General features: G+C 46.8%; 1 long non-coding RNA gene across 1 annotated transcript; it reads right to left on the reverse strand.

The window, feature by feature from the left end:
- Positions 1-20,118: 20,118 nt before the first annotated feature.
- LOC143164649 (uncharacterized) lies at positions 20,119-23,916 on the reverse strand. The gene is made up of 3 exons (XR_012996112.1): positions 23,780-23,916; positions 21,988-22,209; positions 20,119-21,226 (listed from the first exon to the last, which is right to left on the reverse strand). It is a non-coding gene; the product is annotated as an uncharacterized LOC143164649 (long non-coding RNA).
- Positions 23,917-24,175: the final 259 nt, after the last annotated feature.

Here is a 24,175-nt window from a genome sequence, read left to right on the forward strand (position 1 = left end):
AGTATTTGTAGCATCTGAGAATCAACATGGGTCACGGAGTTACAGAACAGAGTAAAATGAGCTTTTCTGTGAGTCCATCTTCATAATACATTTCAGAAAATACAGCTGTTGTTAAGGGGAACGTCAGTGTGAGTCAGGTATGTGACAAGTTTCAGGCAGCCAGCAGAAAAAACATCCGCAAGCATTCTAAAAATTGAAGGAGATCATTTCCGACACAAATGGTCTTGCACCAAATATGAGCCAACTGGTTCAAACCTCATTATGACAGATAAAATTATATTTATCACTGGACTGGAAGCTGGTGGCTGTTCACGGACTTGTGAACATCACCTGCGACAGCATTTGGTATGAGCTAAGAGAGAACAGACTCAAAGAGAGATGCAGCAGCTGGTAGCACAGTAGGTTTCCCAAAGCTGTGGAGAGAAATGCGATAAAACATTGAGATGAAACCCCCTGGATGGAAATGGGAAGGTTGCGAAGAAGAGTTTTTTGGGGATGTCCATAAAACTGCAGTGTTCAGCATGGTGCTCATCTTGGGTGAACAGCAAGATGAAAGCAAGAAGAAATAAAAAGTGGTATATAATGAACAAAAAGCAGGGGAAAGGGGGGATACAGATACCAGGTAGAAGGCGTCATGTAGCAAATAAGTAGGGAAACCGTAGCTGTGAGAGGCAACACGGTGGTGGTTGGGGTCAGGAGGATAAGGAAGATAAGGAGACGTATTTAAGGTATACGAGGAGCAAAAGGAGTCCTTGCAATGGAGATGTTAAATCATTACTAAAAGGGAAGAGGGCCATCAAACATCAGTGTCTGATCCAGCTAGCTGTTTTGCCTTTCTAAGCAGTTGATGGAGAGAGACAGCTCTTCTGGAGGGTGATTCAGTCGCTCCAGAGATGGGTGGGATGAGTTGCTTTCTAAAAGTGCTTCCCTCCATTGATTTGAGAGGGGGAGGCTAGACACTTGGCTCACACCAAACACCCGACTTTTCGGCAGCTAAAATTAGGTGAGATGAATCTCATCTGTTGGTAGAACCAAGGAGGATATTGGATATCTACTACAGACAAATATTTTTAGATCAGTCAGCTAGGAAATTTGCATCAAGGGGTCCTTAAGAGCTGCCTCCATAGGCTCTGGACTGCTCGTGTTAATTTTACTGCAAGCCTTAGCATATGGAGGAGCTCCTGAAGGCCAGGAGAAGGATACTGCGTTGATGAAAAGGCAAGCAGGACAGCACAGGTAACTATAAGCATGACAACAGTCCCATGCAAAACAGTGGAAGCGCTACATACAATTCAATCCATATGGAATTAAATGACAAGAATATAATCAACGTCAGTCAAGCTGGTTTTGATAGAAAAACAGTATTTTCAAATGAGCCTGGCTTATCGTTCTCGAATGAGATTACAGATTTGTTTGATAGAGGCAATTACGACTGTACAATATGCTCAGGCTTTTGTCCTCATACCCCATACTCCATACTTAACTTGTTGGTGATACATTTCCATTAAAAACCTGGCACTCTAAATTATCCAAGAACCGTTTGTAAAATGGATTGAAAACTGGCTGCCTGGCAGACCTCAAAGACCAGCCTCAGCTGGGAATTAGCACTCAATGCCGTGTTGAAGGTGAGGTGTCACAGGGATCAGAAGGAGGTCTGACAATAAACACAAAGTCACTGCCGGTGATGTGCCACGTTCAGATGACACATGGGTGGATGAATAGTCTGACTCGGGCTCCCCATGCGAACGGCGCTCATTCAAACACTCGCCAACGGAAAGTTCTCCACCTAGGGAGAAGGGCGGCAGGTCATCCCCGTCTACTGAAGGATTATACTCTGAAAAGATTAACTGTGGAAATCATTCAGGAGGCAAGGAACTCAATACGATCTCCCAGTGTGAGGCCGGTTAAAATGGCGAATGCAAACCTTCTGTAAGAAGCACGTCCTCCTCTCCACACATGGCGGGGAGCTCTGCCCAGCTCGTGGTTGTGAAAGGATGTTGCAAAAGGGGTAAAAGGAACAGAAGAGAAACATCACGTCCAGAGAAGGGCAATGAGGCTGGTGAGGGGTCTGGAGAACAAGTCTGATGAGGAGCGGCTGAGGGAACTGGGACTGTTTAGCCTGGAGAAAAGGAGGCTGAGGGGAGACCTCATCGCTCTCTACAACTCCCTGACAGGAGGTTGTAGCGAGGTGGGGGTCGGTCTCTTCTCCCAAGTAACAAGCGATAGGACGAGAGGAAACAGCCTCAAGTTGCGCCAGGGGAGGTTTAGATTGGACGTGAGGAAAAATTTCTTCACCAAAAGTGTTGTCAAGCATTGGAACAGGCTGCCCAGGGGAGTGGTGGAGGTATTTAAAAGACGTGTAGATGAGGCGCTGAGGGACATGGTTTAGTGGTGGACTTGGCAGTGTTAGGTTTATGGTTGGATTCAATGATCTTAAAGGTCTTTTCCAACCTAAATGATTCTACGATTCTGTGATCAGTGTTGCTCAGGGCCTGGAGGCAAAGCTTTGGAGGGAGAGGTGCAGAAAGCTCTGGCTTTTTAGCTGGTTGGAAGCTAGGCAGAAGAAGGTTGCTCTTCACGTGTACTTCCACAGGATGTGGGATACTACTCACGAGCTCTTTAAACATCAAAACAGTCATAGCAAGAACCGATGACTCCAAGTGGAAGCCAGACAAGCTCAAATCAGAGAAGAGCTTCAAGACCGTAGTGGGAAACCTGATCTACCACTGGAACAAGTGGTGAAGGGAATGGTGGCTCCTTCCCTGCGTGATGCTTTTCTGGGCTGGAGCACGTGCTTCTGCTGGGCGTGCCTATGGGCCCCTACGCCGGGTGAACCGGGGAAATACATCAGCTCGTCATCTCAGAAAGGTCCAACCAGATGATCTCACGCACCACGCATGACTCCGACTTTGAACTCCTCGCATGCCTCCCCGGGCTGGGGCGCTTGCCAAGCCAGTCTCCCCTCGAAGGGGAGCTCTGCGTCAGCAGAACGAGCTGCGCGGAGCCAGCAGTGCCTCCTCTGAGCCAACTGTGTGCCACTCACTTTTGGGATTTGCTCCAGTACTTTGGGCTTTTTAGCATTTTCCTGCTCCCGGTCACACGCCTCTGACAAGGACCTGACTCACGAAGGGACGCGCCTCGTGTGCATGACTCCATCTGCCTCCCTGACCCCGTTGCTCATGTGCATCTAATGACTGCTCGGTGATTTCAGGGTTTGGACGTTTTCCTCGCACCAGCTCCAGCTCCTATGACTTCAGCCGTAATATTTCCCCAAATCCCGCCGGCTGCTTTTGCCAGCGGCTGCTGCAGACATTTCAACGCCGGCAGCTGTTTGGCAACGTGTTGCGCTGCTGCGGTTGGGATGAAGGACGCCGACCACACTGGCTGTGAACTTCGGGGTTTGCAGCCTGTGGTTGGGGCGGTGACACCCCAACTGGTGCTGCCAGCCCCTGTCTCGTTGCCAGCCAGATGACTCCTCGTGACTGCTCAGCTCAGCAGGGGATGAGCCGTGCCGCCTCCAGTCTGAGCACAGGCTGCAGAGGGAGGATGCTTTTCAGAGTCGTCTGCCTCAAAAAGCACCTTCCCCCCAGGACTCTCCCACCACATGAAGAACTGGATAGCTCCGAAGATGGTAGCATCACCAGGTCCGTCTTACAAGGTGGGATTTAGCCTCCTCACAATTTGGAAAGGAGACCTGTAAGGAGAAGGCAGGTGCTTTGGGAAGTGCTGTGTATAAACTGTCAGGTGATGCTTTTCTTGTGAGAGGGAGCTTACGGAGCAGGGGCAGGGGAGGGAGGTGGCATGAGGTGTCACGGCCAAGTGGAGGGAACACGCTCCATTCTTGCTATATCCAACGTGTTGGGTGGTAGCAAATCTGTATGCTTGTCCCCCTGCGCATGCCTCAGTTTCCCTTTCTATAAAATCTGGTGCCATAACCCGAGCAGTACGGCAATCCCCAGGAAGCAGCACCAGATATAACAGCTGCATCTTACAGGTGAGGTAGGAAAGAAACGTGCTGCCCATGGACTTCAGAAGGTCTTGTTCTTCCAAATCTTCTTGGCTGGACCTGCTCATTTCTTCAGGCGTGCTTTGGACATGGGGCCACCCAGGTGCGATTTCTCTGCAGCCTCTATGAGGAAGGTAAGGGGATTTTCTCCCTGCCGTGCGCAGGCAGGTTCTGTGTTGTCTCATTGGAGGCACCACCCAGCACGGTGGAGGGTGGAGGCCACCTGTGCATCAATCTAATCCCATAATTAACCACTCTAAATAATGAAGAGAGAGCTGGATAGTTCAGTCTAACCTTTCACACTCCAAGGATAGTGTTTTATGGGCTGTAACACATTTTCCAGCTGGGCCCTACTGCTCTCCTGGTACCACTTTGGACTTCTAGGGAGTAATGTAATGTAATATAATATGATATAATATAAAATGCCTTCATGCCAGCCAGTTATACTTTTAAAACAAAGTAAAATATGTGCCACGTGAGATGGCAGAAATTACTCCGGTAGCACAGGCGATGCATTGCACAAGGCTTTTTACATGTGATGCCCAAACAATGATGCAGTCTGATGCCTCTTACAGCTTCGCCATCTCACGCAGAGATAGAAAGAGAAGTCTGCAGAAAGCATCCAAAAATGCTGGGCTGAAATCCCAGTAAAGCCGGCGGCAGGATTTCCATCCATTTCGGTAGAGCCCGGACATCTCTCCTGAGAATCCCTGCTGGCTCTGCTGGGTTGTGTGTCCATCTCCTGCTTCGCCTTCCATGTTATCCATAAAAAGGACACAGGAACACCTGTTTTACTCATAGGGCTGTTGGGCAGTTTAGCTCACCCGTAGTTGCATGGTGCACGGGAATCGTCTGTTGAAAGAGTCAAAACCTCACTGTTGTCTTTATTGCCTGAATATCTGCCCCTGCTATGAAGGTTAGAAGCAGATTCATGCTCCCAATCTGTGCTGTGCCATCAGATGTGAAGTTTGCGGACGGTGTCCTGTATCCCTCTCGCCATCCTCGTGCTTCATCTATCACTATAGTATCCAAGCACCTTCTGTGGCCAACGAATAGCAATAATGAAATCAGCGGTGGCTTTTCCCGGAGGCTCTGGTGTTTCCTCTACCCTGCCTGGGCCTCAGGAGTAGTCTAGCCCGGTGGGGATGTCTGGGCTGGAAGGGGTGCCAACCTTGTGCCGTTCTCACATGGGTGTCCATCTGCCCACCCGCTAGCCCTCTAGACAACTCACGGGTTCTGCCGCTCTACATTTTCTGGTCCAAAAGCAAAGTATAAACACCGTGTACGGGTTTTTTTAGACCCTTTCACCATGTGAGTCACTATTGCTCTATGTTCCTCCTGGAACTTAGGTTTATATCCTTGAAAAAGCAACAAAACCAGGACTCAGACTGCACTGGAGGGGCTTTCTCTGGGAAAGCTTCGCAGACCTTCACTGCCAATGGGTTGAGCTGAACTGTGTCTGAAAAAAACATTTCCAGATGGTTCCCCATTGAAACTCAAGGTGGTTGCAAATCCCCTCAAATCAAAGGATGCTGGGGGTGTCCTGCACCCTCTCAACTGGACAAGCAAGGGAGAGCCGTTATCCGAACAGCATGTCATGCCCATGTCTTCCTGAAAAGGCAGGAGACATTTGTGTTTAAAGCCAGAAATAACTTTTCCTAAGCGAAAGAGAACTGCTGATGCAGCATCCCTGCGATAGATAGACCACGGGAGAGAGCTCGACGTTCAAAGAGACAGAAGCAGGGGAGAGACTTTTGCCATGGGATGTGTCATGGGCACCAGGCCGGGTGGTCAAAGCCAAGAAGAAGGTGGCATCACAGATGCATCACCCTGCAAATACGAGTCATGGCTAGGACGGGGAACCGAGGAATGAGTCACAGCCAGCTGCTGGGGAAGGAGATAACACTACTGTTCTTTGTGCTGGGTCTACACCCCCTTTCGTATCTAAGGCAGAGGATTTCCTTGCTTGGGTTTATAGCTAGCTCAGCATAATCACCTAGTGAGGTCCTGAAATCTTCTCTCTGGGGGTATGGACTCAAGTATTTGGAGCAGGAGGCTGCAATTCAGCCCTGGTGGGATCTGTCCCAGCCTTACCTCTGGCATCCTGTGTGTCCTCCGGGGTCCCACGTCTGACCCTCTAAGAGCTTCAGCACCCCAGGTGAAACACGGGTGTTATTCCCCATCCTCCGTTCATGCTGGAGCCGCATCCCGGAGCTCATGCTGTGAGCCTGGAGGCCGTCGCGAGAGGTCTGCACAAACACAGTGAACAGAAGGCAACCCCGGAGAGCTCGCGGGTGGACTCCCTGCAAATATTTCCCAGAGAACATTTTTAAGGCTTCATTAATTGCACATGCCAGGCAAATCCTGGGCTAGGAAGCACCCAGGTAAGATGCTGCAACTTTGTCTGCCGGCTTTTTGCATGTGGTAATTCAGATCCCACGTGTAATTTTAGCCTGACGGCTCCGTCTTTGTGCAGTGCCGAGGTAAATGCTGCCAGGAGTTTGTAAGCTTTAATATTACTACTGACGGACTAATGGGAGCCAAGATTTTAGTAGTTCCACGTTCAGGAGTGTTAGAGGAGCCCTAAATGGCCGAATTGTTACTTGTGCTGAAAGAAGCAGGCATGGTGTTTCCAATTATTCTTCATTTCAGACAACAGCTAGCTGTTTTGGTTTATTGGAGCAGGAGCTGGGTAGAGGAACAATATTGAGTAGACAGTGCTGAAAAAGGCTCAGTGTGAGGCAGCAAATTTTTCTGACATAGACCCAACCTTACTTTGGAATATTGCTGGCAAGTCAATAATAGGTACAGCAGAAATCAATCGGTAATAATGTTTAATAATGTTGCAAATGAGGCAGGGAGCACAAAAAGTCCTTTCAGCATCATAAATAAATCTCTGTTTGTTCAAACAAGTAGCATTTATGACATGATATGGAGCTTCCAAAAGCAGGCTTTTGGGCGAACAGAGGAAGACGTTGAGTCTATTAAGCAGAGTAACTGAAAAAGAAATAGGCAACCTCTTCTTTCTTCTTTTCCTCCCCAACGCTGTAGAGATAAAATATTAGAAACAAAATGCAAGCAAAAGGATCTGAAGCTAAAGCATCTTACAGAGAGATGCAGCTGGGGGGAGGCAGTCTCCTGCTCAGAGAAGATGCTCTCCTGGGCATAAAATTATTTTTAGGATACAAACCTATGGTACGATCCTATAGAATTTAGCAGGAAATTATACCTTTCTGTTGAGCTCTTAGATGATATTAAATCAATGCAATAGAATTTTAGAGGTTATTAAAAACTCTGTAAAAATTAAATTATTCTCTGTTTAACTCTACAGCGTTTTAAAATAACTTCCATAAAACTGAGTTAAATTTCTGCTGACTCCCACTGCTTTCTTTCCTTACCCAGTTCTACGAGATTTTTCCCATAAAGGTGTATTACGTAACATTAAAATTGCAGCTGATTTTCATTTGTAAGTGGACTGCCTTTCAGCTATTTTAGTCTTTATTAAAATATACAACTCAATAGTACTAAAAAATTGGTAGCACGACAGAAAAATCCTATAAAACATCACAAATGCATATTGAAAGAAAGGCATTCTTAAAATCATTTAACATCTTTTGAAATTGTAGGCTTTAAACTTTGGAAGGTCTGGTATAACCTGGATATTGAGAAACCTGAGGGACAATTCAAAACACAAACAGAAAAGGGCATTAGAACAAATAGGAAATTTTTTAATGTGTGAGACACGGTAAGGAAACCTCCTAGGAAACTGGTAATCTTACAGCCCGTCAGAGAGTAAAAGGAGCAATTAGGATGTTGCAGAGAAGAGAAACTATTTCTTCGTGTCTGTTTCCAACCCAGAGATCGTCACTGAAATACTTGTTCTGTGCTTGCTCGTTGCATGTAATAAATCTGGGAATATTGTCAAAGAATTAGACTAAGCCCGTGCTTCAACATTTTGCTGGAATAACAGCGTCAGCAAAAGCCCATGTGCTTTTTATATTATACCAGCAGAAAGTCAGCATAATGCAAAAGACAGCTTATTCTGCTAGAGGAAGCTTGTTCACCCAAAACTAACAAAAACTAGAGTGTCGACAAAAGACAAGTATGTGTAATATCTCCATTAAGGCTGCACAGCCCCTGCCTTCCAGGCTGGGTCATGAAAGACCTGCAGGGTTGAGTAGCTCCTTCCCCATCGGTGGCTTTTGAGTCTGCCCTGCAGAAAGGTTGGATAGCCAGGACAGCTGGTGCTAGCTCCGAAGGATGTCCCTTGATAGCGGTTGACTGAGAGGCACGTAAAGAGCGTAAAGAGCGAGGAGCTAGCCCAGGAGTCACAGGAGGAGCCAGCGGTGAGAGCATGGGTAGGGCGTCCATGTTGGTGCTACCTGATGGGGCTTGCTGTATTATGCCTGGTCCACTTGCTACGGGGCTTGCCATGGTATGGTCCTGGTCCTCTCCTACCACGGAAAACACCGTGGCTTGGGTGTCCTTTGCACAGAGGACAGGCTGGTGCATACCTTGGTCTTGCTTGGATACGGATTTACGATCCAGCCAGAGCTGGCTTGTCTTCCTGGACCTAGGAACTGAGGAGCTGGTTTCTCGGTACAGGCACCACTACTGTCCTTTTTAGGCACCAGAGCATCCAAGGCTGAGCCTCATTCCATATGGTGGATGGAGAGAGGCAGGCATCAGTTCAGAGCATATGCCCGTAGTGCCTAGCCCCGCTACATAAAGGACATTTTTGAATGTTCTCAAGGAACCACACAAACAGTCCCCAGGAAAGAGAAGGCAAGTGCCCTGGGCTATGTCCCAGCCACCGCTTATACACGCTGGCTGTGTTGCCTGGGGCTCTGCTTTGGGACAATCCCAACTACCCAGCATTTTCTAGTACCTCTCTCTGAGTGCTGGCAACCCTTGCTTGTCTAGAGAAGACATATGAGAGCAGAAAAAGAGATGCTGGGAAAAAAGGACGAATTAAAGAACAAGAGGTCTTTAGGACTGGCTAATGTACCTCTGTGTATTCTGGGGAAAATTAGCGATGAAGCGTTAAGCCACTAGGAAATACATGCCGCCTTTGCATTAAAAATCTGTGACAAATCAAAGGACTGGAGAACACCTGGGTAATGCTTCTTGACAGCAACTACTATGGAAGAACAACTGAGTAACAGCCACACTGGCTGTGTTCCCTGGCCCCGAGTCCAATTGGCAGCACCTGGCCACCAGGATAAACTCTTCTACTCTCCAAAACAGGGACCTTACAGTCAAAGCGCCCACCAGGAGTGTTAAGCTCAGGACTATACCCAGACACGATCTGGGAGAGCGTTCGTTAGACTCGGCCAAAACTCTACCAGGGACCACACTAAAAACTTAACACTGTGGGCGACGCTTGACCCTGTGCCCTGGCCCTACTTAGTCACTAGTGCAGACGTAGCTGTTGGATCAGACCAAGGTCCAACCAGTCCAACAGACGACCTCCAGCGATGCCCCTGTGTGCATCCCCACACCCATGGGGCTGTTTGCAATAAGCAAGTCTCCACCCAGGAGAAATTCGTGACTGTGGGATCTGTCTCACGTCCTGCAGCATTGCGCAAAAACAGGAAAGCCATGCAGTCACCGTGGCTAAAAGTAAATTCACGATTAGCTAATATGTTTTGCTGTAATAGTAACACAGTGATGTCTGGTGCTAGCTCAATAGCCAAAAATGACTGGTGATAGTTACACCCTGTGCTTTGCACAGAACAATAAATAAATGATCCAACAAAAATGCCTTGCTCGGTCTGTCCCGTCTCCTTGCTAAGGTGCAGGCCGAAGTGCCAGTCCCAAGCTCTTGGGGGCAGGACTCGTCACGTTTTAGGCTGAGACTTCCATCATCCTCCATTCATCACTGTCCTCAGTGGCTTTCAAAAATCTCAGCGATGAAGCAACTATCCCAATTGAGTGCAACATAAATCGTTGTGCTGGTAAAGGCTCAGGTTGTGCCCCACGTGGTCACTGTTTACAGCAAAAGGAGCTGCAGGGACATGCAAAGGAGACTTTTCTCAGGTGCATCATATGCCACACCTCATGTTAGGGACAGCTTGCGTCCCCCCAGTGCTGCTGCTGAGTGGATGGGGAGGGTAGAGACGTGGCCTTGAACTCCTTCAAGGTGCACCATGTCCCTCCACCAAGACCAGCATGATGGGATCCCACCTCTTTCCACAAAGTAGAGTCTATAAAGAAGAATAGCAGCAAGGACCCGCTAAACCTTTTCCCCTCCTGTTTCCAGGAGCACTTCCCAAAGGAGCCAGGCAGAATCTGGCCCAACGTGAATGATGCGGCTTTTGGCTAGCCCTTTTCACCTGTGACTCTCAAAGCATTTGGCAAGGTGCTCTCTTCACTTTCCTGTAATTGCAATAATCTAAGCAATGTGCATAATGATTCAGAGTTTTTGTAATTACATACCTTTGTCCAAAGGACATGGTACAAAACAGTCTATCTGCAACACAAATTAATTTCCTCTCATTAAGGTTGCAGTCATGAGTTAATTGCACGGAAAGAAAATGCAGAAGACTTCAGATGCTATCCCAAGAAATTGTTGCTGTCATTCATCCAGCTGGTCAGGATGTGACGATCGGTATCAGTTACTCAGCAACTGACCTGGCATTGGTCTCCTTTGATTTAAGGTCCCGTAGACTCACTTGAACTTGCACGCAGAAGTAAGTTCTCCTAAGGACAGACGGGGTCTCCGCTTGGAAATGTAGTATTTTTTGTGAATCCTGGGATTCCTTGGAATTGGAGGGAGGAGTTTTTTGCACTGGAGAGCTGACTACTTGTGAATTAGCCTTCTGAAGAAAAAATAAATTTACTGGTAATTTAAGGTTTAGCTAATGCACAGGATGATCTTTTGGCAACGCTGTGATGCAAGCTTGACGTTTTCAGGTTATAAACCTCAAGCAAATAAAAGGAGAAAGAAGAATGGCTTCAGAAAAGTTCCGTCGGGCTATAAGTCAGAGGCTGTTCCACAACATTTTATCTCTGAAATGTCATGCTGTACTGGCCTCAAAGCAAGAAGAACAGACGGTTCATCTAATACAATTATTTTAGGATCCTTTCATCATAAACAGTGTGCATGCCAAAATGAAAACGTATCATGGGAAAGCATTTCTCATTGAAGCCTGAATCTCCTCCCTAATGTTTATTCTATGTCATGGAGAATACTAGGGGCCAAATACGCTCTGGGTTAAAAACACTGGCATCAGTTCTTGCAACACAAATCTGGCAGGGATTCAGGGTGTGACAACCGAAGGAGGCTGCAATCTCCCTTGTACCAACAAACCAGTTGATGCCTAGTGCCGGCAAGTGAAGAAAGGGGATGATGAAGAGAAATATGAAGCATGCCATGGAGGCTCACTGCCTTCTGCAGCTGCTGGCTGGCATCCTGGATCCCTGCTGTGGCAGTGAAGCGGTGTCCCAAGCGCCTGCAAGGTGCAGAGTAGGTGGGTAGCAGCAATATCCTACCCTTGTATCGATATAAATCCCTGCATGCTGGTGATTTGTACCTCCTTGCAACGGCTCTTTTAATGCCATCCTGGGTGGTAAATCAATCTCTTCTCTATTTTCAAGAACGTCACAAAGTCTTTTTCCTGAAAAAAAAAAAAGCTTTCAGTGCTGTTAGTTGAGTTGGGGTTGACACAAAATGCTCTCTTATTCTCAGCATGTTCCCATTTAGTGGATTATTTGGGCTGTTTCATTGCTCCCACATTCTGGGCCATTGTCTTCCACCTTGCAAACATGATCTATAGTTTTAACAACAGTGACGCTGCACTTTGTTGTATTCAAATTCATCTTATTTCCTTGCCGCCCTCCTACCATGGGTCTGGTACGATTGACTTCCACGCCATCTGCAAGTTTATTGGTGATGATTTTTATCATTTCCTCTGGGTCAATCCTACAGACACTGAACAATAGAGGGTCCAAAATAAATAAATGGAAGACTTCAATATCTCTGGTATAATTGAATTTCAAATTACATTATAAGAGCTCTTGCTGAAATAGTTTTTAATCCATTTAGTATACCAGATTAGGTTTTGTACCATTTTTCTTTAATTGGGACTGTGTTCAGGAACTGTTCAATAACTTGCAGAAATCTAAATAATTTATAACAGCCTTATCTTTATTAACCAAACTTACATTGTCATTAAAAAAAACATTCATTTGGTTGACATGACAGACTTCCCATAAAACTGCATATCAATCAGGTCAGCATCCTTTAATTCATTACTAATCATAGCCTATATCAGATTTTCTTTGGTATTGTTTGGGATCAGTGTTAAACCAATGAATTCGTAATTACCTGGGATTTTCCTATTATATGAAATGTAGTCTTCTGGATTCTGCACAGGGTATTCTTACACATTTATGCACACAGAACCAAGACGCTCGGGCAGCCTAGCAATTTTGTTGGCAGTCAGCTGGAATGAGCAGGACAGCAATACAACCACCCCAGACCCATCCGCACAGGATCCCAGCATCACACAACAATTTGGGGAGGGAAAGACCTCCAGGGATCTCCAGACTCCCCTCTAACAGCAGGGCTAACTTCACCCTTCAGTCAGATTTCTCAGAGCCTTGCCCAGTTGAGTTTTGCAAGGATGGAGATCTCAAAAGCTCTCTGGGCTCCTGTTCCAATAGTTGACCACCTTCATTGTAATTTTTTCCCCCCTAATATCTAATTGTAATATCCTTTGCTGCAACTCGGGTTGATTGCCTCTTGTTCTGTCACTACAGACCTCCAAGAAAAATCTGGCACGGTCTTTTCAATAATCTCCTACGGGTAGTTAAAGACAGCAGTGAGCCTTCTCTTCTGAAGCCTGAATAACCTCTACTCTTCTGGGTCCCACCAAGTGTTCTCCGTGGGCTCAGCGCTATAGGTACATGCTGGCTCTGATGTGGCAAAACGCTCAGCTTCGCCAGTAGCCCCAGTGATGAGGAACAGACCGCCCAGATACTGAGAACTACTTACTTACTGTTCTCTGCCTAAGTGGAGGTTGACAGCTATATTTACCTGGCTTAAATGCTACCTAAGTCCTTGCTCCTGCTCAGTGGAGAGTGCTAGTGAGTCTGGAGAGCCTAAGGAAAGCCTTGAGCAAGAGTGACCTGTGTCTAGTTAACGAGAAAGAAGAGGTAGGTGGACGTAGGTGGAATTGCAGGTCTGCTGCTTATGCCACCTTGCAGGTTCATGTTCTTCCTTGTTTAGAGATGTAATAATTTTATGAAGAGCAGTGACCCAAAGAGCTGGGAACTTAATTTAATACATTTCATGTAGGCCTGGGTTTGTTGTCTGATTTGCTAAAAGATATCAACACAATTTTTGGTGGGGAAAAAAATGCCATCTGTGTGCTGGATGCTGTAAATCTCAAAGGGTGAAGGGATGTTTCAATGCACAGTACACTCAGACCTCTTAATTGCCTTTCCTAAACGCCTGCTCGGTCTCTCACCGAGCTGGAGAGGGGTGCCTCAGCATGCAGGTGACCTCTGTAATGCTTACAGGAACCATCATATTAATTTACCACCCTAAAAAGAGTTTTAAATAAAGCCTCCTAGCTACTCTCTAAACCTAGGTACTGGGGACAAGAGGGAAGATGAGGATATGGGAAATGTCCTCTTTCATCCTTCTGGCTGGGAATAAAAGTCAGGTCAAGGACTGGCATATTGCAGAGGTGAAGATGGGTTTAAAAGTCAAATTGATTATTAATTAGATCTGCAATAACAGAGCAAAATAAATAATGGTTTCCTATCTGGCAAATGAGCCAAGGGTGCTCTGCAAAGAGGGACTGCACAATAACCGCCTTGCAAGCCCAGCAGAAGGGCTTTAAACTGTGTTTGGAGGAGGCTGGCAACAAAAGTTCAAATGATGGAGCAAAGTTCCTGTGGGAGGAGGAAACTGTTGTAGCTCTCTGAGATTAGACTCTGACTAATGGGGAGGAGATTGCTGAGAATAGGAAGGTGGAGGTTAATTAAGTTGAAAGAGATAACAAAATGATGGATCGTCTTCCTCTGAAGAAAGGAAGGAGTGAGGGAAGCAGAGAAAGGAGAATGGACATTGAGACTGGAAACAAGACTACGAAAATGATGTCTGTAAAGGAATAGCGAGACTATGGAGGACTTAAATGAGAAAGACCAGGGACAAAATGACTTTCAATTAGGAAGGCATATAGAGGGTGATAAAAGAATGCTCTGTAAAGGTATCAGAAATAAGAGGAAGGCAACGGAAATTATGCATAACTGAATTAACAGAAAATTAGAGAACAGAAATAACAACAGAGAAAAGTCTGGACCATTCATTATTTCTTATGCTTTACCCATGGAGAGGGGAAAAAAAAAAAAGATGATGAACTGATATTTATCGGAACTACTTTTACCAAGGGGATAAGACAATCCAAAATAGCAAAAGAAACGGTTAAAGCAATTCAAAGAAGTTAGACAAACTCAAGTCAGCAGGACTGGATGAAGTTCCCCCTAGAGCACTTCAGGCACTAGCCAGAGCAATCTCTGACTCATTAGTAATTATCCAGGAGAGCTCATGGAGAACGGGAGAGATCCCAGAGGAAGGGAGAAGGGCAAACACAGCGCCTGTCTTCAAAGAGGGGGAAGAAGGACTTAGGGAATTATACAGCAGTCAGTTTAGCATGTAATGCAGAAAAATAACACAATAAACTGTTAAACAATCAGTTATTAAGCACTTGACTGATAATAGAAAAACATACAATCAGCCAGACCAGACTTGTCATAAATGAGTGATGTTAAAACCATCTAATTTCCATCTTTGAACCCAACAACTGTGTTGTAGAATAAGGGAGAGGGAGAATATGTCATATATTTTGAAATAAGCAGGGTTTTTAACACCATTTCACATGACTTTCCCATAAGCTGACCAGGAACTATGATCTCTGTGAAATCATCATAAGACGTACTTGACAGAAAAAAACTGTATTCACACAAGAATTACTAATTCCTTTCCTTCAAATTTAGAGGGCTTTCCAAATGGGTTCCCGCAAGGTTCACTCCTGGACCTGATTCCAATATTTTCGTTAGTTATTTGGATGACGAAATAAAGAATATACAATTCCTCCGGAGGATGTGTTCCAAAACGTTGCTGGGAAATTGGAGTAATAGTATAAAATCAACCAGATTTGGTTCAGTAAGGTCATAAGCAACAAAATATGTCAATGCAAAGTGGCAAACCACTGGTCGAGTGGCCATTCAAAGGAAAAAGAGCCGTGCACGAGACACTGAACAGTACACAGCTGTTGCAGAAAAAGGCAAATCTTATTCTGGGGCATATGAACAAGAGTGTAATAGGTGAAATAGCAGAAGCTATTCCAGTCTAATGAGGGCTCAGATGGAATACCAGGTGTGGGTTTGGATGCCATGCTAGGAGAAAGTAGAAGAAAGATGGAGACAGACTGTAGAGGGGCTAGAGGAAAGTAACAAAGATTATAAATGTTTCAAAAAACTTAGAGGATTGTCTTTGCTTTTTCCAGAAGGGAAAAAAAAATGCACGAGAAGATTAGAACTATCTTCTAAGACAGAGGAGACTTGCAAAAAGGATATTGACAATTGTTCTGGGTACAACAGAACTAAATTGGCTTGATTTCCTGCAAAGATCGTTGTTACTGGATATCTGGGAAGGAAGAAAACCCACAGATCAAACCTAAAAGCTTTCTAGTTCAAAGCAAATTTCTTTGAATTAAAATTAAAATTTCTAAATTAATTCCTAAGTCTTCCTCTCTGGAAGTCGATTAGCCTCTCTCAGGGATGCTTGGATTCTGCTCGGGGCACCGGGGGGGATTTGCAGTCTCTCTCCAGCTCTCCTTTTCCGTGACTGTCTTCTCTAGGTGTGCCAACGCTTCCATCTTCCCCGTACCCACCCAGAATGCAAAATACCGATGCAAATCTTGTGTTTGCGCTTTAGCATAGCTTCAAACACACTGTTGGTGTTAATTAATTATCCAACAACAGGAAGAAGCCAGTGATGCCAAATGAAACACGGAGCTTTCCCTGACCAATAACAAGATCAATCCTTCCTCCTGTGCGTTGCATAGTTTCACCAATTTTCTTTTCCAATGTACCAATCTAGCTCTATATAAGCAGAACGAAGAGCCTCCTTTTCTGGAGATCTCCCACAGACAGCGTGTGGTTGACAAGGGGATGAATGTGGTGCTGCGGTCCTCACTTCCAAGGGCTAGAAAAATTAATGAGTGTGCTGGAGTGCAAAGCAGTTGTGCAAAACCACACATTGCATGGGCAGGGAAACAGAGCGTTTCTCACTTTTCTCTAACAAGGAACTCCTAATTTGCAAATAAAGGAATGATACACGGATAAAGTTTGCCAGAACTGTTGTTCAAGAAGGGCAGGTGATAAGGAAAAAGAAGGAGGGAGTTCACAGGCTGTCTGGAAGGAATATACTTTCTCTGAACTCTAGGAAGATTATGAAACAAGCTGCTGGATGTCTCTGGGTAGAGATAAAGGAAGAGAGAAATCAAACAAAACCAGAAGGAGTCTCATGGTAGAGTCTATTGTACATCAACTAATGAAAAAAGGAGATTGAGGAAGGGATTTTTTGAAAAATAAAGGAGTCATGCCATGAACAAGTGGTGGTGGACCTGAAGGAAAATGATACACCAAGGTCAAGGACATTGTGAATTTTAAAGTGAGAAGGAAGAGAAAAATAGAGAGGAGGAAGGAATTCAAGATTTTGACTGTTGCTCACCATAGCTCTTAGGGTCTTTGGGAATTTTCTGGTGCTCTTGAAGGTGTTACCTTCTCCCTTCTTAGATGAGCACCAAGTTCTGAATGATCAGATGGCATGGACAGATTTCTATGGGCATCTTTCTTCTTGTAGAACACTTTGTTTATTCCATACAAGTAACATGACCGTAGACTGAGCTTCTTAATGTAGATAGAATCATAGAATCGAAGAATAGTTGGGGTTGGAAGAGACCTCTAAAGGTCATCTAGTCCAACCCCCCTGCCGTGGGCAGGGCCATCTTCAACTAGATCAGGTCGCTCAGAGCCCCGTCCAACCTGACCTGGAATGTTTCCAGGGATGGGGCATCCACCACCTCTCTGGGCAACCTGGGCCAGTGTTTCACCACCCTCAACGTAAAAAATTCCTTCCTTAGATCTAGTCTGAATCTACCCTCCTTTTGTTTAAAACCATTACCCCTTGTCCTATCACTACAGGCCCAGCTAAAAAGTCTGTCCACATCTTTCTCATAAGTCCCTGCAGCAGATCTGCAGCACGGTTTTGGGGAGGGAACGATGTCTGTCCTTACATTTGGAGAGGGAGCAACTGAGCGCTCGTCAGCCCTAAACGTTCTTCACAGGCAGCATGGAGAGTCACTAGTACCTATGAATTTGTTGCTATATTTCACCTTGAATTTACCGAAAGTGTGATACTAATGGTTTTCAACTTAAAAATCACTTTATGGACCTTGTATGATGCTCATAGCATCCCCATTCAGCAAATAAATCATTCCCATCCTCAAAAGGATGAAACAGAAGCAAAGAGCTCAATAATTTGTATTTGGCAAATTTTGATAAGCCTTAGAGGTGAGACCCCCTTCATTCACTGGAGAAATGAGGTGTAAAATCAACGTTCGTACGGTCTCTGCACCTCTCCGCTTGGTCGCCTGTGGGACGCTGGGGTGGCTGTAGCTAGCGCACTTCACATGTTGCTGAAAAGGTGCATGAGGAAATGATCAGAGAGAGTAGGATGTGGTTAAAGCCTTGGTTTGCAAACTGGAGCTAATGTGAGGGAAGCATATTATGTCTCACATCCATTAAGGCCTCCAGCGATCACCTCCCACTAAGACGAAGGAGCAGCATAGAAGGAATTGTGACTTCCTGAGTCCCAGTAGCTCCTGGGGCTGTTCCTGTTAATATTCAATTATGTGCTGCCCTGGACTTAGAGCGCTGAACTACGTCTCACTCCTGCCCTGAGGCTCAGCTGCAACAAACACAGCTGCAGGAGGCCGAGCCACAGAGAGAAACAACCCCCAAAACAGGGTTATCACACCTCCAGCCGCCTGTGCGGAACTAGCACGTAGGAGGAACCATGCTGTCCACCCCCTGCCTTCTCCATTTAGCTCTCCAGGCTGCGTTGCTTTGGGGAAGAGGCTACAGGTAGGAGCTGGTTATACTGTGAGCTGTGGGCAGGGTCATCAGACTCTTTCCCCCCCCTATTTTTTATCCTGGATGTGCTCATTGACCATAAAATGCTCTGCATGCACTTCCTCTCCATCTCATACCACGCAGCTTCTGCTACGGCTTTTCCTTCATCTCACCCCCCAACCCCGAGTGCTCCCATCCCTGTTGACCCATCTGCCTTCTGATAAACCCCTTCCACTTCCAGATCATGGTATTAACTTGACATTTGCAAAAGGTCACCGTGTTTGTTCTGCCTGAGAGTTATATTGCTCACTCTTTTGTCTTTTTGCTTCGTAAGCCCTTCAAGGCAGAGGTTATCTCCTAGGGTATGACTATATAGTGTCCAGGAGAACGAGGCCCCTGACCTCAGTTGCTGTCCAGCAGCTGTAACAGAGATAGGAACGTGCTCCTTGATGGAAAGGCTGGCTCCAATTTTATAGATTAATCGTCTGAGGTTAATGAACCTTAACTTACATGTAAAAGTCTTCCTTCCAGAAGAGGTCCATATACAGCATCTCATGGTAGAACAACTAATGCCTTAGTTTCAAAGAGTACCAACACCAATCACCCCTATATTTCCAGGAGTCCATTTAGATCGTGTGGTATTGCTGGAGCATATGCCATTTGTGACTGCTGCAGGAACAAATATGGGACGTAAGGGAGGTGGCACACAATACGTATCTTGTGCATCCAGTTCATGCATATGAAGGCACGGCTTTTTTTAGCTTGCAGTTTGTCACGCTGAAACTGTTTGTTGCATCGAACTAATTGCAATTGAGATGAGAGCGTATGTTATGCATAGCGTTAGGATAACTATCCTGCAGTGGCTGGTCCAAGCAAGGTGCAGCTGGTAGAGAGAGGACATACAAATTAAGCCTTTGCTCTCAGGTGAGAATGGGTCTGATCCTGTCCTCCGGTCCTGACCTGACCATCATCCCTGTGTTTGCCTCCCAGCACACGCCGAGGCGGAGGTGCAGGGCTAGAGCTCTCCCATGCCATAATCTCAGTTAGGCAGTCGGGAGGGCTCCAGCCTAGGTAGGAACTCAGCACGTTTCCTTTCTGTCCACGAGGAGATACCCCAGGCTTGGCTCTTCTCCAGCATAAGCCAACTCTGAGCCTCAGCTACAGCGAGGCGACACCAGAAAGGTGGAGCGGGAGAGCGGGGCTGTAGGACTCAGCAGGCTCAAGCCTGTAGTTGACGCCGCTCTTCACTTAGTTATGTAGGCATCTCAGTGGCAACGCATCTACCGACCACGTTTAGAAGAGGTGCGGACGGGGGATCTTTGCCCATAGCTTTAGTGCCGAGACCAACAGAGCACTAGACTGACAAGCCGCGCTGGCTCTAAGAACAGCCCGACCTGGCTCCTTTGCCACGGTTTGCTTTGGGAGTGACACAAAAGCTAGATCGTTCCCCAAAACTACATAGAGGCATTCCCAGGTATTAACTTTTCCCTTTCATACGATGATGTTCCTTCAACTCCTCTACTGTTTTGCTTTGAAAACAACTTGTTCCCTGAACTATCCTGGTTCCTTGAACTATCCTGGTTCCTCTGCTTTTCCATGGTATCACTTGCCTGCCAGTGAAAACTATACTAGGCAGGATACAGCAGCGCCGTGGCTCGGCGTAGCTACGTATAGATTAATTGGCTGGTACGTATGGGTTGAGTGGCCGGAAGGTGGCTGCCAGCCCTGATGCGTTACGGCAAAGTTCTGCTTCAATTTCTGACCCGGGTCCCTCCCTCCTGCCTGAGTGCTGATTTTCATGCAACTGGAGGGAATAGAATTGTCTTTGAAATACCTGCTTTCTCCCAAGTCCATCTGAAATTCGTTAGTGGGTTCAGAAGCTTTTGGGAGAGGGGGACGGACACATACGTGAACAGAAAAGCCGCACAGCAGAACTTTTATTTCCTTAGGAAGGCAGCCTAAAGAAATGTAAGCGTTTATTCTCATCTGTTGCTGGGCTTACGACCCACACAAATAACGGGGAAAAGTGAGCAAGCAGCCAACTGCAGAATGGGAACAGGGAAAATGACTCAGCAAGCTTGGCACCGATCTGGAGAAAACGCAGGTACATTATAACCTTGCTCGAGCATCAATCTCGTCCGTGACATGACGTAGAAACAGCAGCTAGTGTAGGTATTTGCATCCGACGGAAACATTCCTTCTGATAAATGATTTAGCTCTGCTCTTGCAAACAGATATATACAGGAGCAAAGCAGGTGAGAGGCTCCCTTTATATTTGCGGGCAAGGGAGAGAAAAAGTTCAATGAAAACCTCTCATTGCTTTTTAAATATCTTTTTTTTCTATTATCAGTTGACAAATAGCTGCTGAATTATAGTTTCATGCTTTGGTTGTGTCATTTTTCCTAAGATCAGTATTTCCTCCTACATCACCTTAGAAACTCGATCAACAAACACTCTGCTCTACATGTAAACAAAGCTTTATTTTACGCTATTTTTGACAGCAGCCAGTGTTTTAGAAACCAGAACATTTCAGGTTCTCTGGGCTATTTGCCTCAATTTCACAACTTGGTTTTGTTTTTGAGGGCCTGTCAGCATTGTTTATACCTAGATCTGTTTGAGTAGTAATGTTTTCATGTGAGTGGCAGAGAAAATATATTACTGCAAATTGCTTTCTGGAATCGGGCTTTCTTCTCTTCTGTCGAGAGTCTAAATGAAACTGCACTTTCTAACACATGGGAACTAAAGAGTGAAATGAATTAGAAAGAGAAGTGAAACAAGAAGATTCAGTTTCAGTGGCAAAAATGAACAAAAAAAGAAGCAAAGACAGCATTGATAAGCAAGCAGGACCATCTCTGAAGCTCAAGCTCTAATAAAACCCAAGAGTGTTACCTCTAACAGAGGAACTGAAGAACTCTGCTGAGCCCTTTAACCATTTCCTTGTGGAGTGGCATCGGATCTTGTCCTGACCCCATGACAAGGGTCTTTTTTTTTTATTGTGGAAAAATAGGACTGGAGCCCTATGAAGTTTTCTTAGTTGCTTTCACAAGATGAGCATTTCCCAGGCAGCTGCTGTGAAAACACAAATTAATCCAACAGCAAACGGGGGATTTTATTTGGCAGTTTTAAAAAGCCGCACGGGAACCCCAGCTATCGAGCCTCCTGTGATCTGCCACAACAGAAACACAGATTCCATCAGTGAGGCATTAATTTTAAGGCAGATATTAAAGCCTATCATATGATGAAGGATTTTCCTATATGTGCACTTCAATGGGATGCTTTAAATCCTGTGCGTGCACGTGTATATGCGCGTGTATGTGCACGCCGGTGTTTATTCAAACCTTTCTCATTCAGAGGCAGACAGAGCCTTAGACTTCGTCAGGCCTTTCCAAGGAACATGAACTTGGGAGGGGAGAGGGAGAGAAGAGTCATCTTTAAACCGCACATTTTTTAAAGTAAGTTTTTGAAGGAAAGAGGCTCAGGTGGAAGGAGCCAAGATCGTAAAGATTTTATAGCTAACAACATTTTTAAGAGGAGGCAGAATCCCTGCTCTTTCTTAGTGCAAGACCTCGTTGCAAGAATTTAAAGCAAATTTGGGAAAAAGCGCCCTTTTTACAGAAACGCATCGTTTTGCTTTTCTGCTCGGCTGTAACCTAAAGCGTCTCGGCTTGACAAAATGAAATAAAGCTGTGTGATGATGCGCTGTCGCTGCTGCTGCCGCCACTCTGCCTCCTGCAAATCTCCCAACATCGTGCACCGATCTCCCCGTCAGAGCCCGGTAAGGGAGTGATGCCTTCTCCTTCCAGCCTAAATCCTGCACCGAACAAACTTACCCTTCAGCTTTGTAAAGCACGGCTCGGGTTTGCAGCAAGCGGCTCTGCCTGAGGTGCCGTTTCCGAGGGTTGGTGTGGCTAGGTAACTCTCTTCCCATGACACAGCAGAACAGCAGCAGCAGCAGCAGCAGCAGCAGCAGCGTAAAACAGATCGGTTCTGGCAGTACTCCTAGAAGACGACTTTATATCCCAGCTCCAGCCTCTTTCTCCTCTAAGGATGATCTGAAGAAGGGAATATGGAATAAAAAGAGGCTTAGTGAGGTAGGGAAATAAGCCCCAGGGAGGTGGAAAGCGAAGCACGCTGGAGCTAGAATCCCACAGCCGTGGGACAACCCGGATAAAATGGCAGAAAGGAACCCAGAGGTGGACCCCCCCCCCCCCCAAATTGGATGAGAAAGGACAGATAAGCAAAGATGAAGTGTAGGGTGGATAGAGGGAAGACTCTGAGAGGAAGGAAGGAAAGGAGGATGAACTGTTCCTCACTCAGTTAACTCTTTTCAGCTAAAATCATTAATAATTTCTACGCAACTCCTGCTTACGTATTGAAAAATAGTAACAGAGGTATCTGAAACGCTGATCTGTTACATGTACAGCTCATTGCACGGGCACTCGGAAATGAGTGGGGTAGAGCACAGGTACTTCTACCCCAAAAGCATTAATGGGAGAGCGGAGGGAGATTATCTGCCGTCACTGCCAGGATTGGGCCTACGCTGTCTGACCAGGCGGCTCCGGTCCCCTCCCGTGGCTGATGGGACGCGTAACGGGCATCAGCATCAACCCCGCAGAGGGTAAAAAGGTGGTTTATACGACTCCCTTCAAGAAAACTCGGTGGGACACTGAAGAAACTAAATTCCAGACTTAAGATTTATCGCATCTGTGGGTCATGCTGTAATCTGCCGAGGGGCTGCGATTTCCAGTGGGAGCCGTAAGGAAGGAACGAATGCGGCACGCTTTTCCTCCTTCAGTTTTTAACAGCAGCTCCACGCCCCCCTCTGCACGCTAGCCCCTTGGACCTTGCACTTGACCACCAATACCGACGTGATGGCACCGGTTCGGGCGCAGAATACAGGGAGCTCCCGCGGGAACCGTTCGCCACCTTCCGCAGAGAAAAAACCCCGAGAGCCCCCTGCGCATCGCCAGCCTGGCAGGGGTTTGGCGGTGGGACCCTGGAGCAGGTTGGGCTTTAGCTCCCTCATCCCAGATCCTGGGGGCAGGAGGAGAGCTGGGAAAAAAAAAAACCCAAAACAAAGCAAAAACCAAACCAAAACCAAACCCACTTCAGCACCGCAGGCGGAACAGCAGCCTGAGGAACGCGGCGCTGCCCGCCCGGCCTGCCCGCACCCCCGGCCGCAGGCAGGCGGCTGGGGACCGGCGGCGGGGTGCGTGGGGGGACCGAGGTCTTCTGGAATCACGGAAAACGTCTTCATCTTTCCTTTGCTCTTCCATCAGGGGCGGCTGTTTGTATACGCGGCTTGCATTAGCGCAGCGGCAAGCGTGCATCCCTAGAAACGGTTCCTTCCAGCATCTCTGCCTCACAACCCGCTGTAGAAAACCGACGGTGTCACAGGTTCGACCGGTAAATCACTTCCCCGCCAACCGGCAGAGTTAAAAACCACGTTCGCGACCACCGCATCAACCCCGCACAGCCACACCGACAGCACCGCTCACATCTCCAGCCTCCTCAGCCTGACACAAACAAGTTTTTTTTTCTTCTTTTTTTCTTTTTTTTTTTTTCCTCCCCCCCCCCCCCCCCCCCCCCCCCCCTCCGCCGCTTCCAGCCCCGGAGACCCACCGTGGCACCGGATCCCGCACCCGCCAGGAGCGGGGTCCATCCCCGCTCTGGAAGGTGCCTGGCCGGGAGCGCAGCGAGCGGTCACGTCCCGTAGCGATCAGCAGCACAGGCGCTGCGAAGAGGGGAAGGGGGAAAAAAACCCCACCAAACAACCCACCCTAATTATTATTATTATTAATAATAACAATAATAATAATAATAATACTAGAGCAAGCAAGAGCAGCAACTTGCTTTGACTCGCAAAACCGCGGGCGGTAGGCGTGAGGAGGGCAGCCCCCGCGGGAGGGCAGGCGGGGCGGCGGAGGGAGGGCGGCAGCGGGGCTCGCAGCCCCCCGGCTCGGCCGGGGGTACCGGCGGGTCCGGCGGCGGCGGCGGCGGCGTCGTCACGTGAAAGTC

The sequence above is a fragment of the Aptenodytes patagonicus genome, chromosome 1 (genome assembly GCF_965638725.1).
Source record: "Aptenodytes patagonicus chromosome 1, bAptPat1.pri.cur, whole genome shotgun sequence".
In the NCBI taxonomy this organism is placed as follows: Eukaryota; Metazoa; Chordata; class Aves; order Sphenisciformes; family Spheniscidae; genus Aptenodytes; species Aptenodytes patagonicus.